The 22,054-nt window shown below is 51.9% G+C and overlaps 1 pseudogene; it reads left to right on the plus strand.

Moving 5' to 3' along the window:
* The first annotated feature begins 12,609 nt into the window (after nt 1–12,609).
* On the plus strand, nt 12,610–12,709 carry LOC118597558 (annotated as a pseudogene).
* The last annotated feature ends 9,345 nt before the right edge of the window (nt 12,710–22,054 follow it).

A 22,054-nucleotide genomic window follows, 5' to 3' on the forward strand; every position in this document is an offset into this window, starting at 1 on the left:
TGGCGCCAGGGTGTCCATGGTTTTCCAAGGCTCAAAGAAGCTCAGTGCAGGGACTGCCGCTACCCCTCTGCTTTCCGAGAGAATGCAGGTGGGGGCCTGTGGGTCACAGAATACTCTCCCTGACTCCAAAGGTCCAGAGCCTGGCTCCAGAGAAACAAGCTGCTTTCCTGTATTCAGCTTCCTTTAGTTCGTCAAACCCTGTAGCTCGTGGGCCTGTGACGAAGTCCTTCCGGTACCTAGCTTACATCTTTCCTGATACTCTATTTTCCAGGCCCAGCAATGACAAAGCACAGCCAGAGCTCTAGTGCTCTGGGGGAAGGGAAGAATAGCTTTTAGTCTTGGATAGGAGAGTGGAAGTTAGAAGAAACTTCGGAAAAGGAGGGCCTAGCTGAGGGTGAGGGAGGAGTACCAGGAGGGTAGGGATGAGGAAGCAGTATCCACCACCTCTCTCTCCCTCAGTTGCAGTTGAAATGGAGGGTAGACAACTGGACTTACTGAGACATGGGAGGAATTCTGGGATAGGAAAATGAAGGCAAAGTCTGCATGGGTCTGGCAGCGTCCGGGTTGGTGTGGGCCCCTCGGTGGCAGCTGTAGAGGCAGGAGCTGGGGTAATTGGAGGTAAAGAAGCTCTGTGAGCTGGCCTTGCAGAGGTTCTCACAGCACCAGCCAAAAGGAGGAAAAAGCCTGGCCCCAGAGCCCCCTTGTGGCCACTCAGGACAGGACGTGAGGCCTGAGCGAGGCTCCTGAGATATGAGCCCCAGGTCTTGTCAGCCCCGAGTGGAGACACAGCTTAGCACCTTGGGTTCTCATAGCTACCAGACCTTGGCACATCTCCCTTTAGGTTTCAATTTCCTCTTCCTTCTAAAGAGATCGAATTGCTTTTGGATGATTCCCTCATCGTAGGGCACACATGTGACCCCAGCCCTGCCGGGAGAGACTGAGGGAGGAAGAGGGGAAGGAGCTGCTGGCCTCAGACTCGCTGCAATCTTCCTTTTTCCGTGAAATGATGAAATTACCAGCTGAAACTACCATATCTGGCCTACTGTGTTAAGACATCAGCATGTGAAAGCCTGGTGTGGTGGTGCAATCCTTTAGTCCCAGCACTCAGAAGGCAGTGCATCTCTGAGTTCAAGGCCAGTCTGGTCTACAGAGGGAATTCCAGAACAACCAGGGCTACACAGAAAAACTGTCTCAAAAAAAAAACAAACAACAGCAGTAACAACAAAAAGGCTTTGGCATATGGTGAGGGTAAGGGCTCAGATACTGGCCACAAGGGTGCAATGGGCTCTACCCCTCTGTATCTCTGCCCTGCTGAGATCTTTGGGGGGGGGGGTGGTCCCAGGAGCCCTTAGAGGGAATCACAAAAAGACTCGGAAGACTCAAGCCCTCCTGCAATGCCTTCAAGGCAGGGTGGTCTGTAAGCGGTCTGCTTAGGACCATGTAGGTATGTTGTTGGTCAGGCAGGCTGGCCTGGGGCCACAAGAGCATGGCAGGAGACCAGGGAACCCTCAAGAGCTAGCACCCCCCCTTGCCACATCACCACATGCACCCTCCCCCCACACACACAGCCTGACCTAGGGTCAAGGTGGAGCAGAGCCCAGAGGCTGAAGCTCTGTGTGAGAACCTCTCTGGCATGCTCAGCCTCCCACACTACCGAATCCACAGGCACATCCCCCCATTCAGGTCTCCCCACACATGTGGCGCTCCCAGGCACCCCATAGGCTGGGCCCGAGGTGATGACTGAGTAGATGGAGAGCATACAAGTCCTAGAACAGGGACGAAGGGCAAGGGCAGATGTCTGCAGAACTGATGGGCCCTGAGGACACCAGGAGCTTTGTACCCTTGCCAGCGCTTATGATGGAGGCCAAGGATCCCTACAGTGTGGAAAGTGAGTGGCAAGAAGGAACTGGGAGGGGGCTTTAACCCAGAGACCACTTTCCTCCTGGATGCACACTCTTTAGGACTACTCTCCTGGGCTATCTGGAAGTTCTTCCGGATATCTAACCTATAGCGTTTCACTATGGGGATTATTTTAGCGTTGTACCTGTTTTAAGCCATAGAAACAGTTTTGGAACTCTAAAGAGGAAAGGGAGGTGAACACAAGGAGAGAGAAGGGAGACAGGGTAGCACCAGACAGAGCTCTGACAGTCAGGAGGACACCCGTGGCTGCCTTCTTCCCCTCTGAGGGATGAACTGGCATGTGGGCTGCTTTGGAGGAGAGATTTGAGACAGACCACAGGGAGAACTTGCCAGAAAGGGATCATGATGACATTCTCTGAAAATACATTAGCTAATTAAAAACTGAGCGTGGCAGAGAGACTGAGTACAGGAGACAGGGAAGGAAGAGTCGTGTCCATCCGAACAGGAGAAATGGACACACACGACAGAGAGAAGGCCATCGACAAGATGTGGCCGGACCTCAGATGGAAATGGCTAGGGATGGTCCCTGCCTGAGGTGAGGAAGCCCTAAGACCGCCCCCACTGACTTCCCCATGTGGGGTGACCAGAGCACCAGTGCTGAAGGTACCTCAGGCTTTAGGGGGTTCAGAGGCCTCTGCCTCCCTGAGCAACCCCTCAGAACCCCAGAATTGGGATCTTAATGCTCCACACCTCTGATTATGTCACCCCAGACAAACTCATGTGGCCTTGTACTGACACAGGAAGGGGAACATGGCCAGGTCCCCAACAAGCTGGCCTCCACCTGCTGGAGAGGGAACATGCACTGTCCTGCCTCTCAGTGTCCAGCTCCAGAGACTCTAATCTTGCTCCTAGTTCTGACCCTGGGGGCCCCTGTCCAGCTCCCCCCTATTCAGTCACCAGAACCAGAGGTTTGGCCCCATCTGAGCCCAGCCAGGCAACTGCAGTGCAGGAAGGATCCCAGACACTGGAGTCAGGATCTGGAAAAGCCAAGGGAGATCTATTGGCTTCCAGGGACCCCAGGCCATCCTGGGTCCCAATTCTCCCTCAGTTGGACTGGCCAGTTCTGCACTGTAGCTTTGAAAGTTAGCTGTCCAGCTGCATGCCATGGCACGATCCCGAAGCTGCACTGGGGGCAGGACAGGAGAAACTGGGGGATGAGGTTGTGGCACCCCAGTCAAGTCAGGGAGCACTTAACAGGGCCTGGATGCCTCATTCCCTTCCCAGCCTGGGTGTGACCCTCCCTGAGAAGTGCCTCCTCAGCCTGGCAGCCCTGCAGCTCTCTTGCAGGAAGCTGATGAGGCGTCATTCTGGTCAGGGTCAGCAAGAGAGCCTGAGCGGCTGCAGTGAAGATAACCCAGTGCCATTCAAAGTTACACCTACAAGCCAGTTCAGGTAGGCTGGGAACAAGAGCCCTAGAGCCCAGCTGGGAAGCTGAGGGATGAGAGGAGATGCCCAGGTTCAGAGAGGACAGAAAACAAACAGCAGAAAAGTGGAAGAAGCAGAGGAAGAAACCAAGACTCAAGAAGATGGAAAGAGGACAACGTGGTTCCAACAACCTCAGTTCCAACCTCACCTGGGAGCCTTCCTTCCCAGAACACCAGGGCCCTCCCAAGAGCAATGGAGAGTACTGGGCTGAGTCCAAGAATCCAGTGTACATGTGTCTGTCTGTCTGTCTGTCTGACTCTCTGTAGGTTGCCTGCATGTGACTCTGTGTACCACTCTATGGGGGCTAGAAAAGGGTGTCAGATCCCCTGTAACTAGAGTTACAGATATTTGGGAACAGCCATGTGGGTGCTGAGAATTGAACCTGGGTCCTCTGGAAGAGCAGTTCTAGAAATCCAGCTTTTGTTTCTGAATCGACTTCATTGTGGCCTGTGGCTTTGGTAAAGACAGACTGTGGAGTAACTTGGAGACAGACAACCAAGTTGGGAGGTTTGGCTCTATTCCTGCCCTTTCCCTCTGCTTACTGATGGAAGTTTCCATTCACCCTTCTGCAAAATGCTTCACAGGCTTTAGATGGAAATTCAGGGCAATGAGTAAGAGGTGATTGCATTTGATGAGAATCCTACTTCCTGGACCAGTTGTCAGGTGGATGGCATCATTGTGTGGGACACACTATGATTGGAACTTGGTGCTCAGTTAGGACAGCCGGGGTACTGGCTGGCAGTGTGATTTCAAGCTAGACCCTGACCCTTCTGAGCCTTGATGTCTTGTGTATAGAGGGTGAGTGGTCAAAATGCCTCCCTTGTGAGTCTCTTCAGGGACAGAGTAATTAAATGATCTGATGTATGTGGCAATAATCTCTGTACAAATGTCAGCTATGATAATGGTAGGAATAATAGTGGCTTTTAGGCTGAGAATAGGTACAGTGCTTGCTTAGCACATATGAATTCCTAGATTCTGTCATAGGCATAGTGGGACACATAGGCAATACCAGCACTTGGGGTATGGAGGCAGGAGACCTGGAAGTAGAAGGACCAGAAATTCAGGGTCATAGTGTCATAGGTCATAGGTTATCTTTAGCATAATGAATTTGAGCCAGTCTAGATCATGAGCTTCTGATTAAAAACAAAAAGTGTTTATATTATTTTTTTTTTTTTTTGGCTTTTTCAAGACAGAGCCTCATTATATAGCTCTGGCTGTCCTGGGGCTCACCATGCAGACCAGACTGGCCTCAAATTCACAGAGATCCACCTGCCTCTGCCTCCCAAGTGCTGGGATTAAAGGTGTGAGCCACTGCCCCCATTAGGTTTGTATTTGTATTACCAGATGTCCTGCCCTGCTCCAAACACCTGGAGTCTAGGAAAGAGAGTGCTCTGAAGTGGGTCACCTGAGCCCTAAGGAAGAGGCCAGGGCAGAGTTTGTTAGAGATGGTAGGACAGCAGGAGCGCCCTCAGCAGGCACCTAGGAGTGGGCTCCCAGTTTTGAGCTGCACAAGAGACATGCACACCTGCTTCATCCTGATGCACTGACCACATGAGTGACTTCAGTGGAAATGGACACACAAACTGCTGCAAGCCTGGATGAGCAGCTTGACCTCTCCCAGCCTCAGCCCACCTCATCTCAAGATTAAGAGATTGGACCATCAGACAACCCGAGTACCCTCTGACCATCATAGCATGATAACTTGGTGGTTGGGTGCGTTCCGAGACACACACAACCTCTGTGCATGTATGTCGCCTGGGTCATGATGGAGAAAAGCACTTTCCTACCTCACTCTCGTGCACACAGGGGTTCAGAGGTAAGGGCATTGACCTGACCTTGCCGTTCGCACGGCCCTGGTCTCCCTTTTGCTCTCCTCAACCTTGCCACGCAATGCCAGGTCAGCGGGCACACCACTTCTGGGTGCCACAGACCGGGCGTCTGCTGCCCCCTGCTGGCCATGTGCGGCGTGGCAGCCTCTCCTGCGGTGCTTGCCTGGGGCCCCGGCCTGGTGGCAAGTAGGTTGTCCAGCTTCACCGGTCCTTAAGCTCACCCCCATCCAACTGCTTCCTTCCTGGATCCCAGGAAGGGCTGTGAGCAGAGTGAGAAGGACGCTCCTCCGCTGACCCTGATCTTTCTACAGAAATCAGGAACACAGTGGTATTTAGAAACGAACAAACAATTGAAATGTGAGTGAGGCCTTGTCCTTCGGGCTTTGCAGACCTGAGGGATGTGGTCAACAGTGGTTGTGTTTCACAGGGAAGGAGAGGAAGCCCGAAGCTACACAGCCAGCAGGTTCAAATGGGGACCCTACTCCTGGGAAAGAGCAGGGGAAGGACTGGAAGACAGACACGTGACATCTCCAGACTACTGTCTGCAGCGCTGCAGGACCACGGGCTGGGGGAGGGAAGAGGGGCGGGTTCCCCTTTGACCCCCGGGCCCCAAAGATGTTATCAGCCAGACCCCACGGAAAATCCTTCCAGGATCCCTGCGCATTCCAGCCTGGGCCTGGGCTAGTTTTACAGCTACCCGCAGCCAGGACGCTGTTTATGGCTCCCCCATTCTCCAGCCCTTGTCTCCAGGCCCCAAAGGCATCTGGCCAGGCCAGGGGGCTTAGAGGGAGGGGGGCTCCCTGCCCAGTTCTCCTTTGAACCCTGCTGGGCGCCGGAAGGAAGAGGCTGGGACGTGGGGCCTGCAGGCAGCACACTGAGCTGGAGGGGCAGCCCCCCCCCCATGCAGGGCCACCTGGCACCACCTGAGTGCCCCTGCTAGCTCCCGCTGTGTGACCTTGGGCGCACGGTTTAACCTTCCCCAGCTTTTAGTTCATTCTTCCGAGAATGGAAATCATAGTTCTTCATGGTTCTTTTGAGAATGTGACATGTCAGGTACAAACTTCCTGCCTCAAATTATAGCTGATATGATTAGCTTTATGGAGTCTGTAAATAAGGCAAAGAACCAGAGTTTCCCTTCGCGTTCAGAAGCCCTACAAATGTTCTACCTCCAGCTCCCCTCAGCCCCCTTTGTCCGCATTTGCGTGCGTGTTGCCCTCTGCTGGCAGTGCGGAAAACTGCACTCTCTGCCACGGATAGTCTGGGAACCCAGGGCTGGAAGGGTGACCTCTGCATGTTCCCAGGTGTCCTGGAATCTGTGAAAGAATCACAGAAGTGCAGACTAGCGAGGTTTGGGTGTAGGAATCAGGCTCTAGGGAAAATCTTGGATAGGTGGAGAGGCGCCCTTGAGAAGGGCTGCAGGGGCACCAGGTGGTTCTTTAGCTTAGCAGAGCGAGCAAGACAAAAATGCCATGGCCTTTTCCTGAGATGCTCCCTGACTGAGGAAGAACTGGGACGGTGGACAACCTTAGCTACAGGAAGGTCTGTGACATCTCTGGGAACCTGGGTTCCTAGGGTCCTGGGAACAGGGTACCAGAGATATGGCAAGCCCTATGCCCCATGCACTCCCAACTCCTCAAACACGCCCCTCCCACCCCCTGCACATACAGAGTAGGTTAGTGATGGGAAGATGAAGAGAATCTGCCTATTGGCAAGGGCAGGACATCCCAGAGTCCTTTAGATACAGCTCAGTATCTGCTGAAGACAGCAACTCCCAGCCGGAAGTGAATGCCAGAACAGGCAACCTGGCCTTCAACACTGGCCACTCTCTGCCTTCTTGCCCACCCTGCAAGCCAGGGCAGAGGCATGGGGCAGGAAGCACTGCTTCCTATGTTGAGCAGTGGGCTGTGGCCCCAGGCCCTGGGCCTTGCAGTCTCCTTTCCTCCTGCTTCCCACAGAGGCCAACATGTGCCAGCTCAGAGGGGACACTGGGCAATTCCAGAAGAGGGACTATCACAGGAGCTCAAGGGACTTTGGGTGGAAGATCCTTCTTGAAAGCCAAGGTCCATATATCCATCAGTAATGTCACCATCTATGGAGCTGTGACCCCCACCCCCCCCCCCTCTCCCTACCCTCTCCACTCACTTTCCCACCGACTATTCAACCACCCCCTCCCACACTACCACTCCAACTACCAAGAATTCCAAACAAGAGGCTGGGATCCAGGCCCTGTTTATGTCATGGCAAGCTCTGTCCTGCCAGAAGCTGCCCACCTCTGACCCTCAGCCCTACCCCCAGGGCTCTGCTAGAAGAAACATTGAGCAGGGGTGGGTGGACAGGCCCTCCCTGTCTGAGGCTGGAGGAAAACTGTTCCTCCATTATTATCTTGAGCCCCCAACAGGTGGTCCTGGCATGGGAAGCCTCTTTTCTAGCTGACTTGGGAACAAGTAGGATTGGAGGTATCCTGCTTCCCAGTGTGCCTGTGTCCCAGCTGCCCCCTCCATAGGCCACCCACCTCCTTGAGCTGCAGTCTGGCCTGTCAGAACAGCCTCCCTCACTCAAAAGTAAACACAGTGCAAGGGACAGAGCCTGAGACCCCCAAGTGCAGCTGTCCAGGGCAGGTTGTAAACCAGGCTGGTCTTCTATAAATACAGAGCAGGAACCTCCATAAACAGAAAGGGAGAGGGAGTCCTGCAGCGGCACCTGGTCCAGGCACCACAGGGCCTGAAGTGCAGGAGGGATGGCGATGAGAGAGAGGTCACTGTCACCTCACCAGCTCTCCATCATTTCACACACTCCAACCCCATGGGGCAGTGACAGAGTCCTAGGAAGAATCAAGGGATTGAGAGTCAAGAGTTGGGTCCATTGCTAATGTCAGGACAGAGGTCCTGGGAGCAGAGAGTGGGAAAGATCATCTAGTGGGGAGTCCCCAGACATTCATTCTGGAAGGGCAGGTTCCCAACTCCAAGGTGAAAAGCTAGTCTGTCTGCAGCACCCCTCCCTCCCTTTGCCCTGTCCCACCTAAGTATCCTCCATCCTCTCCCATCTGTGGCTAGCCCCCCCATGATCCAACACATTGGGTTTTCAAAATTATTTTATTATTACTTTATGAATGTTTTACCTGTATGTATGTCTGTGCACTACATGTACACCTGGTGCTCTCAGAAGCCAGAAGAGGGCATTTGATTCCCTGGAACTGGGGGTACAGAAATGAAGCTACAGACCGCTGTGCTGGGAATCAAACCTGGATCCTCTAGAAAACAGCAAGTGTTCTTATTCACTGAGCTACTGCTCCATCCACTCAAAGCATTTGAGGGGGGGGGGTGTTTCGAGACAGGGTTTCTCTGTGTAGCTTTGGTGCTTTTCCTGGAACTCGCTCTGTAGCCCAGGCTGGCCTCAAACTCGTGGAGATCCGCCTGTCTCTGCCTCCCGAGTGCTGGGATTAAAGGCGTGTGCCGCCGCCGCCGCCGCCGCCGCCGCCGCCGCTGCCGCCACCACCACCACCACCCCGCAGCTCAAAGCATTGTTTTAAGGACAAAACTCGAAGCCTATACAATCATCCATTTCATTTGTCATGGTCAGTCAGGACCTGCTGCTGTGGAGACATCTGGCCCATGTCGCTGTCTCTAGCCCTAGCTCCATACTCAGTTTTCACTTCCTTTCACCTGTGTATGTGGTCCTACCCCCTGTGACCCCAGACAGTCAAGGGAGAGGGCAAAGGGATCCAGGCAGGCCCCATTCTAGTGCCCACATCCACACCTGGGGGTGAGGGTGAGAGGAGAGATAGACGGGCCACGTGAATCTCCCCACATCTCCTGGGACTGGAGAACGTATAGAGACCGGCAGACCTTACAACCATGACCTGATTCTCCACTGCTCCCATCCCCCGACTAATTGCTATTCATAGGACACAGCTGGGTGATTAATGGCCTGATTAATAATTACTCAGGCTAATAAAATAATTAATTAATTTGGCAAGCCATTATTTATCTGGCTGTCCTCAACCTGAAACTCAGAAACTAGGAATTTTGGGAATCTCCCCTCCAGGCTCTTTCAAAAACATAATCTTTAACAGGGTGGGTGGGGGTGTCTCTCTCCATCACAAGACCCTTCCCAGGTGGAAGAAGAAAGGGCTGGAGGACTCTGAGAATACAGACAGAGGATAGAGATGAACCTACAACAACCTCAAGCTGAGGGAGGAGCTGATGAGCAGGTGAGAGCCTTCAAGAGGGGCACACAAGTTTCTAGAATTCTTGTATACATTCTCTCTAGCACATGATTGACAACACCATTTTCAACCAATGATCTTTATCTGTCCTTTTGTTTCCCCAATTTATGATTTTCACCCCAAGCCTCAGCCCAGACGAATGGGCCCAAGAACTACCAGGGAGTCTTCTGGACTCTGCAGGGTGACCCCTCCACCTGCAACTAGGCTCTGCAGCACCCTTAGATTTGGATTCCCAGTAAAACCAGAGGAGTAGGACAGCCAGTAACTTGGGAGGTGGAGATGGACGCAGAGCCTCCTTCGGGAATGACTTGTTCCGTTGTCTTATAGGCAGGTAGGGGTCATACTCTAGGCCTAGGGACCACACATGAGCCACGTGGTCTCCTTGAGTGCTCCAGTGAGAAAGCCTAGGTGGGCTCCCAACAGCACTTAGTGTGGATAAGAACTCTTATCTTATTCTAGATGGAAGTAGGAAAACCAGAATAATAGGTCATGCCTAGGGTAAAAGCCTCCAAAAAAGAAATGCTTCTAAAATTCTTGTAGACTAGGTAGTGGTGCATACCTATCATCCAGCACCACCGAGCTGGAGGCAGAGGATCATCAGTTCAAGATAGAGGCCACGCTGGACTCCATGGGAAGGAAAAACTCTGGAGAGGACATTTGACGTGGGCTTTAAGGAATGAACAGGAATCTACTAGTAAAGACTACAAGCCATGGCCAAGGCTGTTGACGAGCAGGACAAGTCGGAAAGTGTGCGTGGGAGGCAGCCGGGTGGACTCAGGTAAGGCTGAGGTGGCCTGCGGGGTGTCCTTTGCTGTGGGCAATGTGGAGGTGGGAGAGGGGCCAACTGGTTTTGTGTATTAGGAAGGCATCTCTGGCCAATAGGGAAGAGAAGTGGTACATTGAGGCCAGGCTGGGAGACGCTGGGAACAGGCTGGACTTTCAATCCTCCATTGTGGACGAGAAGATGCCTCGGCGTCCGGCTGCTGGGGTTCCCCACTGCAGCGGCTGGAGCTGGGCGGGAGCGCTGTTCTGAAATCTTCGAAGCCAGGCTTGGCACAGGGCCCACTGACCGTAAGGGTGCCCGGGCCGTTTGCAGTGGAGGCGGCGCTGCAGCCAGCAGAGGGCGCACAGGAGACCCGCCACCAAGAGCAAGGCCTCCCCCTCGCGGGCGCCCCCTGCCGAACACCTGTGCCTCCAGCCCGCGTCACCCGCCTGGAGTGGTCGCGCGCGGAGCCTGCAGCCCCTTCTACGCGTTTCCGAAGCGCGGCCCTCGCCCCTCGAGTCCACCCGGCCAGCCCGGAGCGGGGGCGGGGCGCGGGGCCACCCGGGCGTCCCAGTGGGCGGCCACCGTGCGAGCACCTGGTCTGACCGCCGCTTCCGTGGGGGAGGGCTACCCACTCCACCTGGGCGTCCTCCCACTGCCTGGCCCTTGGCAGTTTCCACCTCTCCTCCCTCCACCAGTTTCCGGGTTCAGTCCTCATCTTCAGCCCTTCACCCCGAGCATCCAGGGTTGGCTCCATTGGGGAAGTTCTTCCTGGTGTCTGACCACCATTCCTACTGCAGCTTCAGTCAAAGCTTACAAGCTATAGCCTCCCTGGAGAAAGTGGGTGCCTCAGTTTTCTTCCCACGCTCCCATTCTCATGCTCACTCCATTCCCCTCCTGAAAAAGCCCTCCCCCTGCCCATCTCGCATTCCGTTCCCCTTTTGTCATCCCGGCCACCCAAGGCTGCTCTGATCGCCCCCTTCCGCCTAATTTCCCATCTCTTCGGCCTCCTCAGCGGCGCCAACACCCAAGCCCCACGAAGCTGCGCCGGTGGGTAGCCTCAGGTTCCCTGTGGCTCCCTCCCGCGCCCTCTGGGCTCAGGGAACCCGCAGCTCCCACGACGCGGGGTAGGGGAGCTGAAGGTCGTGGGCGTCTGGGCGCTGGCGCGGGGGTGGGGGGGCTGCGAGTCCCGCACTCGGCCCGCACCGGCGCGGGGCGCGAGTTCCCATTCCTAACGCAAGGAAGACCCCGTGTGGCCGTTGTGGGAGGCGCAGGCGAGGGGGAGCTGCCCGGCGCCAGACCCGAAGGCTGGTCCCCTCCGGGGGCAGGGACTCCCTCCCTCCCTGACGTCCTCAGCGGTTAGCTGTGCCCCTGCAGCCTTCAGCCTATCCACACCCGCTCAAAACACGACAACCTGGACTTGCAGAAAGATTTCACCAAACCACAAGGAAAAATAGTGTACGAACAGCAAGTGTGACTGTGGTTAGACTTCCTGAGGGACTTCAGATAGGGAGGCGAGAGACAGGTTTCAATGAAGGGGTGGCTGAGGACAGCCCTTCAGATCCGGACATCACCTGGTCCTGGGAAGAGGGGGTTCTGCGGCTGGGATGAGTGTGGGATTGTCACGGGGTTGTTATGGCCTGGCCTACCGTGCCCCATCGGCTTGTTCAGGAACAACTCTCGGCTAACAGGCAGGTGGGGACATGCCTCCATGGCCGGGGCCTGCTCTTTGCTCAGGTCACCCAACAGACAGGACCGGGACCATGTACACCCCACCCGAACTTTTCCAAGCAAGAGCGGTGACAGCGCCGCGCTCCGTCTCCCCATCCTTTGACTCAGCCCTGTCGCCGTGTCATTTACATACATTTGCATACCCAGCTGCGCACAGCTGCCTTCGGTTGCGGGCCATCAATTCGTGGTAGGCGGGTGGCACGGCAGGGCGAGTGAGCATCACACGGGGCGGGCTCCGTCTGTGCTCCAACCGCCGCCGCCGGCTCGCGCCACCTACTGGGCATCCATCTGCCTCACCCAGCCGCAGGCCGACCTTCCTGCAAGACTGGTGTAATCTCCTAGGAGGTTGTCTTACTGAAATGGGGTGTATACTACTGGGGTACCCCCAAACTCCAGGGAATGCCCAGAATTTCGAACGAAGATTATGACGTCTGCTCTGGCTGGGGACATCCTTCGCCTTCTGCCAGCACCCCTGCAGCTTTTTCTCTTGTGCCCACTGGCCTTCTGCAGAGGACGGGAGACTCCCTGCACTCCTTAGATGGCTCTCAGGCGGCTTGCTGTCCTCAGCTCAGGAGCTGTCGCCCACCTGGACTGCACTTCTGCCCTCTTGTGTCCTGGACAGAGCTGTTGGTATAGGCCTGTAATCCCAGATGCTCAGGAGTTGAAACAAAAGGATCACAAGGTCAAAGCAAGCCTGGGCAAGGTAGAAAGACCCTATTAAAAATAAATTAATCTGTGCTTGGAATGATACAGAGAAGATTAGCATAGCCCCTGTACAAGGATGAAACGCAAATCCATGAAGCATTCCATATTTTTTTAAAAACAATTTCCAGGACAGCTAGGGGTACACAGAGAAACTCTTGCCTAGAAAAACCTTTAAAAAAAAAAAAAACAACTATCTGTGCTGGGCAGTGGTAGCGCAGGCCTTTAATCCCAGCACTCTAGCGGCAGAGGCAGGAAGATCTCTGTGAGTTCAAGGCCAGCTTGGTCTACAGAGTGAGTTCCAGGACAGTCAGGGCAGGCTACACAGAGAAACCTTGTCTCAAAAACAAAAACAAAAACACTACCTCAGATGTTAGCTGACACCTGTAATCCTAACACTCTGGAGGCTTGAGGCAGGAGGATTGTCTTGAGTTTCAGTTCAGTCTGGGCTATATGGTGAATTCCAGGTCAGCCAGAGGTACAAAGCCGGCTGTCAGAATAATAATAAAAATAATAATAATAATGCAGCTTCTTTTTAAAGGCTGGGGATGTAGTTCACTTGCCTAATGTATAAAAAGCCCTGGATTCTTTCTACAGCAGTGATCTCACACACACCCCAAGATAAAAGAAAAGGACCTTTCACCATGTTCTCTCTCTCAGGACTCTTGGCAGAGAGGCCTTTTCTCAGGCTCTGCAGAGACATTTGGTCACTTGCGCTCCCCAGAGTGTGAGCTCTCTAAAGTCAGGCACCATGTCTGTTCTTTGCTGTGTCCTACTTTGGGCCACGGAGTCTGGAGCCTCAGGGACACTCAGACAGTGGATGGTGAATTAGCGAGTGAAGCCAGATACCTTTCAGGCACCAAAGCGGAGCACTCGCAGACACTCCAAGGTCATCCAGGCAGCCTCAAGGATAACTGGGAAAATCGCATAGGAGAGATCTTCCCTCCTATGAGCCCCGTCTTCACTCAGTTCTCCAAGCCACCACCCACCCTACCCAACCCCACCCCACCCCGCGCAGCCTGGGCCAAGGGGCGGTGGTTCCAACTCCGATGCCGGTGGACCCCGGAAGCAAAGCCTCCTCTAAAGCTGACCTTGAGCTTCAAAAACGAGTGACCCTGCTAGACTCACCCAGGGAATGAAACGTTTACTGCGTGTGCGGAGGGCGGGTCCTCCGGGCTTCAGGCTCCCTTACCCGGGGAGGAGGGCACGTCCCTGGTAACCCTGGCATTGGACTTGAGCTCTGCCAGCACCCAGCCGGCTGGGACTCCACCGAGGGCCCAGACCGTGCCTGCTCCGGCATTGAGCCGACCTGCATGCGATTTCCACCGTGTCTGCCAGGGGGCAGCACGAACCCCCAAATCACCTCGGGCTCCCTGACCCCACGGTGCCCAGCTGCTGCTGTTCTCCTAGTGGCTCAGTCTGACTCTCATAGTGGTCACAGGCCCTAAACTGCTGGCCGAGAACTAGGAAGACTGGCTTAAGCCTCTGCGAAGGAGCTCCCGGAGAGTCCTGCCTGAAACAAGCCTGGCTCGGCTACAGATGACCTAGACAGGTCAGTTTCCTCTGAGCTGTAGGCTGAAGTGTCTGCTTCACCTGCGAAGAACGCAAAGGTGATGTTCAAAGATGATAACGTTTCAGGTAGACAGGAATAATAAATGGGAAGCATTTGAAATGATGGATATGTTCATTTGAATGATTCCACGCTGTATATACATAGTACTTTGAACCTTATAAATCCATACAAATATAATGTGCAAATATTTTTAAAATTGACAAGTTAACGTGTGTACGTGGCACACCATGCCACAGAGCACGTGTAGGGGTCAACTTTGTGGAGTCAGTTCTCTCCTCCTTATTTGGGTTCCAGGGTTCAAACTCAAGTCTTCAGGTTTGTGATTCAAGAACCTTTACACACCATGTCATCTCACCAGCGGAGTCGCATTTTTATAAGGGATTCATAAAGCTAAAGAACTTTCCAAAAGCCAGGTGTAGTGAGGCAGGAGGACCCGAGGTCAAAGCTAGCCTGGTTTACATAGTGAGTTCCAGGGCAGCACTCCCCCTCCTGGGGCGGAGGGGGGGGATTGTAAAAAGTTTTGTGTATGAGAGTTTGCCTGGTGCCCTGGGAATGCAGGAGTCATCAGATGCCCCATAACTGGAGTTACGCGCGTGGGTGCAGGGTACTGAACAGGGGTTCTCTGTAAGAGCAACAAGCTCTTTTAACTACTGGGACAACTCTTCAGCCCCAAGAACTATTCTGTCACGTGAAAAAAAAAAAAAAAAAAAAAAAAAAAGCCCAAAACAGACATCCGTCCACAATATAAAAACAGGGATTTTTTTCAATGAACAAAAAACAAAGTCAAGTATGGAAATGAAAAGATACGTGGTCATGAGATTGGTGAAGTTCTTTCCTTTTGTTGGTTCTTACATTCTGATTACAATAAAAATAATAAAGTATCCTGGGGAAAATGAAAGCATAATTCAGTACTGAAACTGAGCCCCTCAGGAAACTGATAGGGGGTTGATGCTATCATACAGCCTGGGCAACAAGAACACCAAAACTCACAGTCTGACCTCACTGCTCAGTGACAGCCACCTAGCCCAACCTCAGCCTGTCAGGGTCTTGCCTAGAGCCTAAGCTGTTCAGGGGCTTTGGGGCCGACAGAAGAGGTCACCTCTGAGTTTATATTGCCCACCCTCTCTCACCCTGCTTATCCTGCCATTTTGTGTGCCCTGGGCCTACCTGCTTGATGGCCTTCCAGACTGTGCTGCCTCCAAAGCACTCTGGCCTCCTACCTCCAGTTCCCTGCTTCTGGGCGGCATGGCTAGTTTTATATGGTGCTGGGGAACAAACCCAGGACCTTATACTTGTTGGGTAAGTATTGTACCAACTGAGCCACATCCCTAGTTCCCTCTTTTATCCTTACTTCTACGTCCCCCAGGCCTCTCTCACGGCAGAGGACTTGAGGGCCTGCACTAAGGACTGGGGTGGGTATTGCTTAGGGATGAAGGTACAAGCTTAGAAAGAGAGCAATTGTCTTTTCTCCATAGTGACTTCTTCCTCTTGACTGCGAGAGAAATCCCTCCCAAGTAGCATCCCAAGCACCATTCACTCATTTTCATAAACAATCTGCAGATTATGTGCTGCCTTGGGCTCTCCAGGCAACTGCTCTCTGCCCATGTCCACTGAACGGCTCAACTCAGATGAGGTGCAATTTACAGAAGTCAAATGAGCACAAACACATTCAAATGGTCCTTTCCTCCAACTCACTCACATCCAGATGTTACATTTCTTTGTGAGGGACTCAGAGCAGCTGGGAAGAACCTGAAGTATCACTTGGACTCTGAGATCTCTAACAGGGACTAGTTATCCTTACCTGTGGCCACTTGAACTGCCAAGTTCTTGCCCCTCCCTTTATTCCCTTTTTGGGATGCCTAAAGCAGGCCTGGAGAATGAGGGCTCTAAGCTCCCCAATCTCCCCACACTAGAGTACAAATGAAAAGCCATTGGAGATGCACAGGGACCTCTAAAATGACCCATGTATTTTTCAGGTTTCCAAGGAGCTTGTGGGGTTGAGAGGGAAACCTCAGAACACAGGAGGGCAGATACTGCGGTGATTCATCACCCAGAACTCTCTGGAAGTGACATGCTGGTCTGCTGTGTTTGTAGGGAGTGAGGGTGCTGCCTGGATGGTAAAACCACAGAAGCCCAAGCATGCACCTTCCACAGGCTTCCTTGGTCCTTGAACATGTTGGACACGCATGACACATCTGATTTTGCTGTTTCTCACCTCTTCCTTCCCCCATTTTATTCATCTGCTAATTTTCATGGAGAAGTCTGTTTCTCTCCCTCCTCCTCTCCAGACTTGTACTTTAGTCCCCAAGCTACACTGACCCCAGCTCTTTTTTTTTTTTTTTAATTAATTTTTTTCATTTATTTTACATACCCATCACAGTTTCCCCTCCCTGGACCCAGCTCTTTACTTCATGCCCCAGACTCATGCCTCTAGTTTGACTTTTGAGAAGTGGAGGGCAGAGTGGGATAAGGAATGGGATGCTCAGTTGGCAGAGTACTTTTTGCCTAGCTTGCACAAGGCCCCAGCATAAAATCAGATATAGTGTTGCATACCTAGAATCCCAGTACTTGGGAGGTAGGAGCAGAGGGATCATATATTCAAGCTTATTCTTGGCTACACAGTGAGTTTGAGGCTCTGCTGGGCATCAGGTTTCCAGTTGCCTACATGCTCCCCTAGGCTGATGTATGGGACATTTTTTTAAAGATTTATTTATTTATTATGTATACAGAAGAGGGTGCCAGATCTCATTACAGGTGGTTGTGAGCCACCATGTGGTTGCTGGGAATTGAACTCAGGACCTCTGGAAGAGTAGTCAATGCTCTTAACCTCTGAGCCATCTCTCCAGCCCAGGGACATTTTTATGGATATAATAAATGGAACAAATATTTCAGAGAGAAACTAGGCATGGTGGTACATACCTGTATTCTCAGCATTCAGGAGGCTAAGGCCAAAGAGTAAGAGTTCAAGACCACCCTAGGCTACATAGTAAGACCGTGCCTCAAAAAAAACTGCTGTTTTCCAGACAAAGAATCCAACAGTTTTATAACAGTGACTTCCAGTCTTATGGCAACCCCTGTCCTGAGATGGCACTGATACCCCAAAGGTTATGAAATTCTCAAAAGCGGCCATTATTGGACTGGAGAGATGCTTCAGTGGTTAAGAACACTTACTTGCTTTTTGTCTTTGTTTTTGTAGACAAGGACTCTCTGTGTAACCCTGGCTGTCTTAGAACTCACTCTGTAGACCATGTTGGCCTAGAACCCACAGAGATCTGCCTGCTTCTGCCTCCTGAATGCTGAGATTAAAGGTGTCTGATCCCTCTGCTCCTACCTCCCAAGTGCTGGGATTCTAGGTATGCAACACTATATCCGATTTTATGCTGGGGCCTTGTGCAAGCTAGGCAAAAAGTACTCTGCCAACTGAGCATCCCATTCCTTACCCCATTCTGCCCTTCACTTCTCACTGTCTGGCTTAAAAAAATTATTTTAAAGTGGTCATTATTTGTGGTGGGGTGGAACAGTGCTGGAGACAGAACCCAGGGCCTCATGCGTGCTTAGGCATACGTGGCCCCGCTGAGCTAGTTCTCCAGTCCTCACAGGTCTTCCAAGGTCAGGAATGCCTGTTTTACACATCATTGCTGAATGAGAAGAGCTGATGATAGAGAGACACTCTAATTCACAGAAGGATACAATTTTCCCTTCACTGGAGCTCTGAAGAGAAAGAGAAAAAGAAGTATTCTTCCCCCTTGTACCCCTTTTCCTTAATCCCCTTTATTAGCTCTCTGACATGAAAAAGAATAGTCAGGAACTGAGAAAGGGCCATAAGCAGGAAGAGGCAGGAGAGGGAAGAAAGCAGCCCTCGGAGCAGGACTGGTGTGTAGCTGGGCTGCAGCTGCACCTCTGCACGGGATGTGGTGGTGCTCTCTCCTAGGGGTCCCAAGGCAGGCATGGTCACTCTTTCCATCCCCAGCTTCCTACATGAGCCTGAATGAGGCAGAAGCTAGAGCAAGGACAGCTAGGCCCAGATCCTTCGGAGCTGGCCACCCCTGGCTCCCACCATGAATGGATATACACAAGGAAGCTGACAATTATGGGGGGAGGCAGACTGCCTCAGGAGATGCTGCAGGTGTGGAGATAGCTGGAGGAAGTCCACTTCTACACGGCACAGGCCAGGGCTCCTGTTCACCTGCTCCCCTGCCTCCTTGCAGATGTGGCAGAATTTCACAAGCTGCAGCAGCTGCGGCTAATGCTGTGGTTCCCTACATGCTTCCTTCTCCAAAGGCAGCAGTAGCAGGAGGGGGTAGAGGGTAAAGTCATAACCCAAACCTTCCATCTCAGCAGCCTCCATTTAAAATTATCAGCATCTCTTCCTCCCTGGCTCATAACCAAATTATATCAGACAAGACCTTGCCGAGGGAGCTGGCAGCTAGTGGGCAAGCACCTTCTAGTCTGGAAGGAGACCCACATTTCACACAGAAAGACATGCACCTGCTTCCAGAGGCAGCATGGAGTAGAACGAGCTTGTAAACAGTCCCAGATTATTGCAAGAATAATTTGATGGGTTGAAATGAAATATCCAAATTAAGGTCGCTTATGGAATTGGGAGAGGAAAAAAGACAAAAGGACCAGACAAATACACAAACACAGGAGGCAAAACTATAAAAAGGGGGAGAGCGCCCACAGCACCTGGAAAACAAGATGTTGCAGCTGCAGAGGGAGGAAACATGGAGGCAATATGTAGGGCAGGGAGAAGGCTGGTGCCTCAGAGCCAGACCATTCTTCCACCTGACACAGGACAGGTGGACTCATAGTTTGCCCAGAGCCAGAGTGCCATGCCATATGCCCACATTCCAACTGACCCCAGCCTTCATCTTGTCTCCTTTTATTCCCCCTTCAGATAGCATCTCACTGTGAAAGTTGGCCTAGGACTCAACAGAGATCTATCTGCCTCTGCCTCCCAAGGGCTGGAGTTAAAGGCGTGCCACCATGTCCAGTGAGATCTCCCTTAAAAAAAAAAAAAAATCAAATCAAAAAACAACATACATGGATACATGGGGAAGTCAGCTTTGTGGAGCTCATTTTCTCCAGATCTCTTCCAGGGATTGAACTCGGTTGGAAGCTTTGCACAGTGTCACATATTCCTCTCTCAAGCACACACACACACAGGTCAGGTCAGGCTTGGGCAGGAGCTTTGGCATGGCCTCCCTATTCAATCAGGGGCAGCTCTCATTTTCATGGTTCCAGCTTACATTTCCTTCCAAAGAGCAGAGAGAGCCTGGGGCTGCTGACTCCTACAGGGCAGTTCAGAGCTATGAGCTCAATGAGTCAGCAAAGCACAGACCCCCACCCCCACGCCCCAGTCTCCACTGTCTCCAGCTGCCAGCACTGCATCCATTTTACTAGCTTGGTGACTTCTGGACTTTTCCAGAAAACTGAAAGTTTATGAGGGGATGAGTTATGGCAACAAAGAACTCATCTGAACTGAGTGTCAAGCAGACTTCATTCTTCACTGTGGGGAGACACAAACGAAGACAGTTGTCTAAGGGTGGGAGTATAGGATCAAACCCCCTCCAACCCTGGAGTTAGTCCTGATTCCTGATGGGCCCAAGGCAGACAAACTTCCCGTGGGGTGTGAGAGAACTGGAAAGGGAAGGGAGCAAGCAGACCCAGTCCTCAGAAGTAGGAAATAAATAATGTCCAGAAAGGCCCATCTCTGAGGTGGACCAAATGGCTCTCCTGTCCCATGTTTATGGGGTCATGGACCATTAAACCAGCCAACCTACAGATGTCTTCATAAGACTTTTACGAGATTAGGCTGCAGAGACTCTATAACTCAACAGCCAGAAAGGAAAACAAGAGAGAATTGCAGGGACAGGTTGGTAGAAACCAGGGCTCAGCTCCAGGATCCGTCCATCTTCACTAATCTCTGCCCAGCCCCACCAGGTTCAGAACCACATCACTTACCTTGCCCAATAAACCCTAGATAACCTCACTTCCCTCTCCAATTTCCTACTGCGACCCCGTTTCTGGCCCACATGTCCTTAGGACACAGGTTTCTTTGGTACTTGTGAAGCAAATCAAAGATGAGGCAGTTACAGTATAACCATAAACTGTAAACCTTAGACTGTGCTGGCATGCTTTAGTGAAGAATTCAGAGTACCCTGGGCTCCTTTACTCTCTGAACTGTCTAGTAAGAGCAGGGTCACTCAAGCACAGGGCACCGGTGGGCTTATTCTCCAGGGTTGGCGCCACCCTGTGGTTGTTTGTATAAAGTAGGAGCCAACAAACCTTCAGGGAAAGGTCCCAGCCAGCCAGCTCTCTTTCCTTCTTTCACAAAGCTTCAGAAATGGGGTTACAAATGGGTTGGGGCTCAGCTCAATGAGTGAGTGCTTACTTAGCCTACACAAGGTCCTGGGTTTGATGCTCAGCACTGAAGTAACGGAGGATGGCAGAAATGTATGATCATCAGCTAACACCCCAGGATCCAGATTTAAAACGAGTACAAACGTTCAAACCATCACTCAAGATCCATATTTGAAAAGCAACCGTTTATTAGAATCAATACAAGAGTATGAAAAGAAGGGGAAAGAGGGTGGAGGGGGGGAGAATGACGTCTGAACTGGATGTCAGTTGTAGAAAGACATAAATGTCTATTTTTAAAAACATTTACACTTTAAATGCAAACATATATATAGAACATTTATCCTTTAAAGAAATCAAAAGCAGACGAGTTTGGCTGAAATAAAACCAACAAACGCAACCAAAACTCCCCCACAAACCAAAAAAGTCCACAGAGAATTCAATGTCTCACTTCCATTCAGACACGTGCTACAAGGTATGACCTGCTTCCTACTCAGAATGACACAATGCTGAGGAAAGCCAGCTCTAGGGTCTCTAAAAGCCCATTCTAGGAGGTGGGAACATGGCCAGCAGGCAGGGGTAAGGCAACTGCTGGCTACTACTTGGCAGGACATGAGACTACCCCTTCTCCATCCTCTAGAACTCCAAAGAACCCCCCAGAACCCCTATAGGAGCAGAGTACACCTAACAGAACTGGAGAGTGTGCCTCCAGGGAGCCAGGACCTTGTGCTTTTTCACAGGTTACCAATCCAGGGTCAAGGAGGGGAAAGGGAAAGAGCCCTGTCTGGAAGAGCTAGGGGCTGCCTTAGCCCCTAAGTGAGACCGAAAGAGTAAGGCTCTTGGGCAAACAAGTGTCCAAGATGTCCTCAGTCAGGGTCAGACTGTGGACACTGGGAAAGAGGTGACAGATTCCACGCACAGTGAACTGGATGAAGCCTTGAGAACCAATGGTGGTAGATGGAGGGTTATGTTGATTGTTCATCTGGTTTCTATGAGAAGCAGAGGCTTAGGAGCAGAGGAACAGTGATCTCACTACCCTGGGACCAGTCTGGAAAATGAAAGAAACAATATAAATCCAAACTCTCAGGATTGCTTTGCTCATGGGCAGAAGTGGTATAAGTCCATGGGAATAGGTCCTTAACTTCCAGCCTACAGAGAAAGAAATGCTCTAACATTCCTGCCTCGGGATTCTCTAACCCAAGATTCTTGAGTTTCAAACAGCCTCTTTGTGAATGCAAGGCACAAAACCCTAGTGCCTACTTTCCTAACATCCCAAGATAGTCTGAACTATCAAGACTCCAACATTCACAAAACACTGTCAACATCTTAACTAGCAGCTTTGATGAGGGGTGGAGGGGCAGAAACTTGCAAAGGTCACTAAGTACTTCCAAACTTGGAAACAGTTCAGTGAGGGCTAAAAAAATGTCAACTCAAGGCATCCTCCACAAGCAACCCCAAAGGAGTTGTCAGCTCTGATCTGTAATGCCTCACAACACCCCATGAGGTAGGTCAGTATTATTACCCCA

The sequence above is a fragment of the Onychomys torridus genome, chromosome 16 (genome assembly GCF_903995425.1).
Source record: "Onychomys torridus chromosome 16, mOncTor1.1, whole genome shotgun sequence".
NCBI classification, from domain to species: Eukaryota; Metazoa; Chordata; class Mammalia; order Rodentia; family Cricetidae; genus Onychomys; species Onychomys torridus.